The sequence below is a fragment of the Corvus brachyrhynchos genome, unplaced genomic scaffold (genome assembly GCF_000691975.1).
Source record: "Corvus brachyrhynchos isolate BGI_N302 unplaced genomic scaffold, ASM69197v1 scaffold139, whole genome shotgun sequence".
NCBI lineage: Eukaryota > Metazoa > Chordata > Aves > Passeriformes > Corvidae > Corvus > Corvus brachyrhynchos.
This window is the reverse complement of record NW_008246062.1, coordinates 2800139-2808058: the sequence shown is the minus strand read 5'-3', so window position 1 is coordinate 2808058 and position 7920 is coordinate 2800139. Positions and strand designations below refer to the sequence as shown.

The 7920-nt window shown below is 38.4% G+C and overlaps 1 protein-coding gene across 9 annotated transcripts in view; it reads left to right on the top strand.

Annotated features, from left to right (window-relative positions):
- Nucleotides 1–3024: 3024 nt before the first annotated feature.
- Nucleotides 3025–7920, top strand: part of CELF4 (CUGBP, Elav-like family member 4) — a 616716-nt gene continuing 611820 nt past the window's right edge. For 8 of the 9 annotated variants that reach the window (XR_001865975.1, XR_001865974.1, XM_017746615.1 and 5 more), the window contains exon 1: nt 3044–3109. The gene's annotated coding sequence lies outside the window, so the exon portion shown is untranslated. Of the gene's footprint in view, nt 3110–7920 lie in introns of all 9 variants that reach the window. The other variant, XM_017746620.1, reaches the window with a different exon arrangement.

The window sequence follows — 7920 nt, the reverse complement described above, 5'->3', positions numbered from 1 at the left end:
AGCAAACCAAAACACAATTTTTTTTGCCATTTTCTTTTCTCTACAAAAAAACCAACATAGCTAATCATATGACATTATTTCAAGATTCAGTGGCTTAGAGTGCTGTACTCCACAGTGTTAACCTGAGTGTTCAATGCTGTGTTCTCCAGGAAGGAAGAGACCTTTGGAGGGGTCATAGGGAGGCACATGGAAAGAGGTAGCCTTGGAAAAGTAACACCTGAAAGAGGTTTTACAGTTTTCCTCCATTAAACACCATAGTACAAAGTAGAGATCAATTTTGGTGTTTCAGGGAGGCAGGAGGGGTGGTGCAAGAAAGAGCACTGCCTTTTATCCTAATGCACAAGGAGATGAAATATAGAAATTCTTGCAGGATGGAATAATGGATACGTATCATCTTATAAGAGGCCACATGTTTTTGAAAAATACTATTTTAGCTGACGGCTAATGCTGCATATGTGCCTTACAGAGCAATCTTGTGGTAAGGAAAGGGAACACAAAAAACCCTGAACTGTCCTTTTCAAGTTCAGGTTTGAGGCCTGCTATGAACAGGAATCTATTTCATTTGGCCGCTGCTGGGATGGAACTTCTTAGTGTCTCTAAGCAACTAAGTCTTACTTAAAATAAATGAGATTTTTTTTTCATAAAGATATTACTTTTTGCCCAACACATGTGGGCTAGATTGTAATTCGTGTGCATGATATATGAATGAAAAGGGAAAAAGAAACACTTCCACAGAGCATTTTTTTTGTCCCTGGAAAACAGGAGGGGTTTTTTTGTCTGATCATATGAGAGAGTAGTTTTATTTTCCACTTCAAAATCTTTTTGTCCGTAACACTGTGTTTGGTATGTCAGTGATAATTTGATTCATTCTAAGTACTGTTTTGGGGAGTTTGGCACTTCTACCACTTTTTACAACAGGTTTGGAGAGGACTTAATGGAGGTTTCTCCCTGGTGAGAACTTGCCTCCACACACACATTTACTGTGGATCTTGGATGGAAAATTTGCACCTTCAGAGAAGAGTCGTCTTCTGCCTACTCTGTCTGAATTACAGTCATAGTACAGTAGGAGCTGCAGGACATTGTTACCCTGAACTGTCATCATGGCAATCACAATGAGGAGAAAGATATAGCTATCATTATGAGAGCTTTACACTGCATAGTTTATCTCTATAACAGTGTGCTATGATGTGCCTAATTAGACTGTATCAGCTGCTCCATGTCTGCTACTAAAGGAAGACTTTCTTATTGTGTCTAGTAAACAGAGAGCTCTCAGCCTGTGATTTAGCACTGAAATTAAATTTAAGCATAGTTTCCCATTTGATTATCAGGCTACGGGTGACTTTTAAGGATCCTTTTCAATCCATTACTTCTGCTAGCTGTAAACTCTCTGCCACGATTTCTTCCTCTTCTTTGGTAGATACAGACTAACTGAAACTCATCCATTTAAAGTTAGAGGGGAACAAATCAAAATAATTCCAAGTACGCAAACTTTTGATGATGTTCAGTCTCCTTTTTTGACTGTCACCTTCTGCTTCTGAGTCTCAATTATGGAGACATAATAAATTGGCTTGAATAAACTGAAAGTAATAAGACCTCCAGAAAGTAACACAGGATAAGAGATAGTGAAAAAAATTGCTCTTTTTCTTCTTTTTCATGCCATATCATAGTTTCATTGTGAGAGGAGTAAGGTGACTTTCACAAGACAATCCTTGAGAAAAAAATGCATATTTATAGAAAAAAAAAATCTATTTTATTGTATATATTAATCTATTAAAAGCATGTAAAAATAAAAGTGTGTATTTCTTTGGTAATATTATCTAAGGAAATAATTTGGAAAAAACAGTGAACGTTGCATGGACAAAATGCTCACAGTGGCAATCAAAGTTGAAAAAAAGTTTACAGCCTACTGTTTACTCACCTGTTACGTACTTTATATATGCTTGGGGAGAGGGCGGGTGGGTCAAGATGAGGTCATGGAACATGTTTGTTTCTTCTGTAGTCTCTCTGCACTTGTGCTGCTCTTGAAAGACACTCTCAGTTTGAGGCACATGCTGCCTGAACCTTGAAATCTATGATACCTCCATTTCAAGGAGCTGGAGACATTCTGTAGTAATTTCAGAGGAAATGTCTTCTGCATAACAAGCACCTTTTTTTTTGCTGCAGGAACTGGCAGGTTTTCAGTATACTGCAGTAAGAAGAAATAATTTGATCACATCAGACACATAACTGATATTGCAACATCAACCAGTTTTACCAGAAGGGAAGCATGGAGGTGGGGAAAGAAAGAAAAGCAGGGCTCTACCTTGACAGGGCTTTAGCCTTTGTAGTGGATAAGACAACTTTTTGAAAGAATCAAAGATATAACCCATTGGTGTACCCCTGAAGTTCAAATGATTTGTGGGTCAGGGATGTTTTGGAGTGATTGTTTGGGCTTTGGCATGATTGCGTGTGGCATGATATATGACTGGAAGCCTGTGAGTCCTTGCAGCAGCTGGTGCAGGGTGGTGCCTTTCTGGTGTGATGCAAAAAGAGCAGCGAGTTTTTGGTGCAGGTCAGGCTAAACAATAGAAATATTCCTCTGCAGTAGGAAGTTCCAAGTCCTTGTATGCCCTTTTCTTAAAGTACTTGGTACGAAAGAAAGACATGAGACCTTTCAGCATATGGCAGCACTTGTTCCCAGTGCTGCTGCTGGAGCGGGACTGGGATCTCATGCCCCACCTTGCCACCATGTGGAACCTTTCAGATCCTTAATCCTGTGCAGCCTTCTGTATCTGACACTTAAGCATGTGTTGAAGGAAAAATAAGCACTCACAGGTACACTATTGCTCACTTTCCACCAGGGCTCAGAGGAAGCTATGATAGCTTCATTTCTCGACTCTTTACTAGTGACATACTAAGGAGAGGATTTTATGATTGATTTACTGGGAACGGGATGATGACAGGAAAGTGGTTTGCTCTATATATCAATTTCAGGAGGATCTTCTCTGAAGTACCACTGTTACTGAGGTTTTTCTTTTTCTTTGCAGGCTGTGCCTTCCTAACATACTGCGAAAGGGAGTCTGCTCTAAAGGCCCAGAGCGCACTGCATGAACAGAAGACACTGCCAGGGGTGAGTCCAGACTGATAACTTTTTGTTTTTCCTTTTAAATCCGAAATGGGTTACATATGGTGCTCTCATCTCAGATTTGGAAGTATAAAGTCTCCGTTTGTTTGGATGATTCACTATTTGCATTGTGCTAATAAAATCAAGACACCACCAACCCACCCAAATGGTTTCCATGCACAAAACGAAAAGCTTTTTACCCTTGTGGGAAGTCAGGAAAACAGTAATCAGCTATTTGTGGACTGGGTTCTACCAGTCTTACCTAGCTGAGGATGTGCTTTAGGATTCTGACCACAACAACAAAATGTTAGAAGTCCTCACCATGTGCTTCCTCTCACTGTTTTTCTTCTCTGAAGCAAGTTTTGGCAGCAAGAAATCAAGAAACAGATCACATTATTGAGTTATCACAGAATGAAAACATATTCCTGATGACAAAGTGGTTTGACTCAGTTACTTTAGTATTCAAGCAGCTGTAGCAGATTGGAAAGGCGGTGAGACAAGGAGAAAAGAGAGAGAGGTAAGACGCACATGAGATAATGAGGAAAATTATTCACATGAGCAAGATCTAAGGTTCAGACAACACAAGCAGAACTAAAAATAGAATCAGCATTATGTGGGGAAGACCTGCCCTGCTGGATGGGTTTCTAGTTAAGCCGTTACCCAGAGGAGGGGGAGACACTATTTAGATTCAGCCAGAGTAAGGTGGATTGGGAACAGCGAAGTGCTCCTGTAGCTGGAATGGGGCTAGTTTTACAATGACCAGGAGTCAGTGATCACTTAACTAAGACCGGGCTTCTGAGGGTTCCAGGTTGCATCGAAACTGAGAGGAAATCTATCTAAAAATGTGTCTTTATTAGCTGGTGTTGGGTGATTGATTCCTGTGTTGCTTAACCTACCTTTCCACAAATCTAAGACGCATCCCTTGCTCTGTGTTCTGAGGAGAGTGTTGATTCTGCTCTGCCTGTTTCCATCATCCTGGGTCTATTTACCTATCTCTAAGCCACCTTGCCAGTATGGAGATGCCCACGCACTTGCTCATCTACATCTATCTTTGCTTAAAAGGCCATACCTTATGCAAATATATACATACTTCATTCCCTAAAAATATTTCTATCAGCTGACAACTCCCTCTGAATTATTTTTTTTTCTAGAAACTCCTTAGCAGCAGATTGAAAGTAACTTCAGTCTTGTGGGGGGTTTAAGTTTTTCTGCCCCCTCCCCCTTCCAGTGTTTTCTTTTTGCTTTTCTCTTTCCTAAATGATAAAACTGGATGTAAAAAGAATGAGGATATGTTGAATAAGGGTGTTTCAGGTAACATTTTAACTTATTTTTTTCTGAAATATGCTAGAAATAAAACATCTGTTTATCAAAACTAGAGATGTGATGAATAGGGTGTTTTGTATTTAAAAAAGACTAATTGAAATTCCAGATTTTCCACTCAGACTGTTTGCTCTTCTCTTTGGGAGCCAGACCATTCACTTGCGCATGGAATTCTATCTTCTCTATGAGGTTAAAATCTCATCCTGAAATTGTATGATGGTGCTATCTTCAAGAAGACAGTGGGTCAGTGAAATTTAGGACTCAGAGTTGGAGAGGGAGGGCAAGTGATGATTTAGGATTTTATTTTTTTTCCAAGTTCTTTCCAAGTCCACCATTCTGAATCTCAACTTCTGTTTTAGAGACTTCAAATCATGAAACTCTTAAAGTCAAAACTGTTCTCTTGGACAGTGGCAAAATTCAACCAATGTTTGGTCTAGGATCAAGACTTCCTTCAAAGGCTGCACTGACTCATTCTAGACTACAGGGAAACAATTTCTTCTTTGCTTTGTGTAATTTCTGTTACATATACTCCAAACTGGACACACTGGCTCTAGAAGCTCTAGAAGGCTTTTCTTTTTGCCCTTTTACAATTTCAGGAGACATATCAGGATCTGATTGAACTGTGAACAGTGAGTCCTCTTTCTAAAAGAGCAGCCAGGTTTCTTAGAGTTCTGAACACTGATTTTCACGTTCCTTTCCTTTCCTGTTCTATTTGTCTCAGGACAAAGGTTTACTTTCCACCAGCAAACCCTCTGCAGGCAGCTTTCTGCCAAGTTTCTGAACTCATCCTCTGAATGATGTCACTGTAGTTTATTTAAGGAAACCAGTCTTGTCTCTTGATAAACTATCATGCCTGGATACTGTTTTATGGTTCCTATCAGAGTAGAAGGGAATTATTTATGACTTACCTGACTGTTCTTGATAACATGCACCAAAAATATCAACCATAGTTCATCACCATAAAATAAGAAGCATTTTTAGGGTCAGGGGTCTAAGTCCTCATTCACATAATTTCACAAATGACACATATATAACATCTTCTCTTGACAATCCACTGTCTGTGACACAAACAGCATGACTGAGGAGGTATCAAAAGCAATTAACAGGCATGGTACAGGAAAAAATAAATAGTACTAGACTAAGCCATTCTTTCCCATTTCCCAGTAAACTGCACATTTTCCTGCTCTTGCAATATTGCTGTTTATGTTCTTTTTATTATAAAGCACAGAACTGCCTAATTTTTAATAATATGCACATGCATGTTAATGTATGGAAATGGTGAGGCATGCAGAGGTTTTGTCCAGATTCAGATGCCTTGCCTCTCAGCTATGTATCACTTTGTTTTTAGTGGAGTGGCTACATGCACATATTTTACAGTAATTACTTTCTGGATGTGCTTTGTAAGATGACAGAAATATGTTTCACATATTTCTATGTTATATGTAGGACATAAACTCATCCTGTGGAATAATCAAAAGACTTCCAAGCAGGTATGTGTTGATTAATAAAGTCTTTACGGCGCTTTGTTTTTGGGTGGGAAGGAATCATGATAGATATTTTGAAGCAAGTAGAATGGAATGTAAAACATAAAACTATCAGTTGGATCTTCTTCATCTGAATGAGTAAATTAGGTTCTTTTGGAGAGTTTGGAATTGTTTTGCCTGAAATGGAAGGTTAATGTAGCAGAGTGTATATGTATGTGTAAAGAGCACTTTGTGATTGTTGGACAATTCAAATTCTAGTGTTTACTTGTGATTGTTTATTTTACATATAATAGAGTGGCTGGATGATGAAGTATATTAGTTCTTTAATAATTTATAGAAATGCTTTGATGTTGCAGTAATTACATTAAAGGTCACATATCAAAGGTAATTTGGTTGAGCAGCTGTGATGGTTTCTCAGAAGCAATCAATATTGCTGTCCATGGCGCTGATTTCACCAAGGGGACTGCCAGATTAAAGGAGGCTTATTACCAGACAGACAGACACGGGGGAAATCAAGAACAGATTGGAGAGATGCACTATTCTTTTTCCTCACCTATAATTAACACTGTTCACCATAATCTGTGCTAATCCTTCATAGTGGGAAACCACCTTTTCTTTTTCCTTTTTTTTTTTTACATAGCATTATAAAAAGTGAATTAAGGCAAGGAAGAGTAATTTGGGGGAGCAGGAGAGAGAAAGTAGAGAAAGTAAAAGTTGATTCACCCCTGGTATATCTGATGCTGATATACCCCGCAATGATAAAATGCAATATCAAAAATACAGGCCATGATCCTGAGGAAAGCAAGGCAAGGGGGAAAAAGTGATCTAGACAATGACAGTGCAACATATGGGAGAATTATCTGCCTGTAGATTTTGTATAATATTATCTATTTGCCCCACAAAGCTCCACAGGAAATGAAATAGGGGAAATAAAATTATGTTTTAAGTGTAGTCATTTTGATTACAAATTATAGTGAAGCGAACATTTTCTCCCCTTTCTTTTTTCTTTCTGAAGTGAATGGCAGAGGATAATGCTGAGAAATGTAATTACGCTATCAAGATCTACTTTTATTTATAGCACAAATAAACTGAGCTCTTGTATGATAAGCACAGCAGCATTTTTCTTCCCCTAGTTCTTTGTGTCTCTCTCAGGCAACGAGAGTGAACAGTCCATGTATACTTGGTTGGAGGCACTGTCTCTGCAGAGTTAAAACCTTCCTGTAAGACTTGCAAAGAATAACTACGAAATTAAGTATGTACGAAGCTGTTAACATCAGCAATCTGCAGGGCCTGTTCAGTCTGGGAAATAGGCTGGGTTTTCTTACTGTATCTCTTCCTCTTGAAAGAGACAGTGGTACCACTGGTATGCTAAATTTCTCAGTGCGTAACATAATTAGTTTTCTCCCTAACTGTTCTGATATTCTTTGTCTCTTCTTGCCATCTAGAAAAAATGCATTCTGTTTTATTCATCATATGCAAAAATATGCATCTTTAACATTAGAAGACAGGTGAGCTCATAAAACTCATATTAAACCCATTTTTTAAAGAAGCAAAAAACCCCTATCTAACTACATTTGCCCACAGTTAAAAAAAAAAAAAGGTTTTTCCAACATTATCAGTCATACCTGACTTAAATTCGTACGTATATGTAAGGAAAGATATTTGAGCACAGGAGAGAGGAGGGTGGGTATCTTGCAAGGTCTTGCCTCTCTTAAATCCTTGTAATAAGGCTTAAATGAGACATAAGTGTCATGTGGACTTCAGAAGTCCTGCACATATAGCATTGATTTCACTGTTTAAGCAGACCTTGAAATTTTACTGTCTTCTTATCTTTTTCTTTCTTGTGTTTCAAAGCTTTTTCCAAAAGCTTGTTAGAAAACCATTAAACCACATATCACCCTGCATGCTGTGTTGTGCCAAAAATGGTATTATATTCCCACAACTTCCCATTTCAAAACTTTTTCTCTACTGATGTAAATTGCAATTTGGTCAGCAGTGGTAGGCTGGATGGGT